Below are 668 nucleotides of genomic sequence, written 5' to 3'. Positions count from 1 at the left end.
GCTTTCACGTTATTTTGACACATTTATCGTTGCCTGGAAGGATTTCTTGGACACCTAAGAAACCCATTTATTGGGTGAGAACATCTTGATGGGACCTAAATTTTATATACGATTCTGTTATGTCTGTGGATGGTGCAAGGTGTTGGAGTAATTTAAGGTCCTGCTGGGCGGGGAAATCCGAGAGGAAAATGACAGGAAGGGTGGCTGCCTCTGTTTTTAATTCTAACTAAAGAATTCAAGGGAGTTTGGGTGAAATGTGTGAAACAAAATAAAACGCCCGGAAAACGCTCAAGGCCGCCCATCATCGAAGACCAATGTACGGGACTGAGAGGGTTAGCGAGCTCGTGCCAGGCGGGTCTGCTCCCCCGGGGTCACCACCGAGAACGGACTCAGGGGCGCCGAGTCCCGAGTGAGCAAATCCTTCGCCGGACGTTCTTGTCCAGACCGTCCGCTTCTCAGAGGGAGAGCGGGGCCGAGGAGCCTGAGGTGAGGGGAGACGCCCGCGGGGAGCCCCGACTTCCGCCTTCGCTTCTTGTACCTGCGTGCGCGCTGAATAAGCGTCATTGAAAAAAACAAACAAAGCCAAGAACACATACTAGAATTTCCTCCCCATTTCTGTATTTCTCGTGTCTTCCCAGGCTCTTGGAAACCTTAAAAGTAATTAGGGC

Source organism: Myotis davidii, unplaced genomic scaffold (assembly GCF_000327345.1).
Source record: "Myotis davidii unplaced genomic scaffold, ASM32734v1 scaffold43, whole genome shotgun sequence".
NCBI lineage: Eukaryota > Metazoa > Chordata > Mammalia > Chiroptera > Vespertilionidae > Myotis > Myotis davidii.
The sequence above is the reverse complement of the archived record's forward strand: the minus strand, read 5'-3'. Positions refer to the sequence as shown.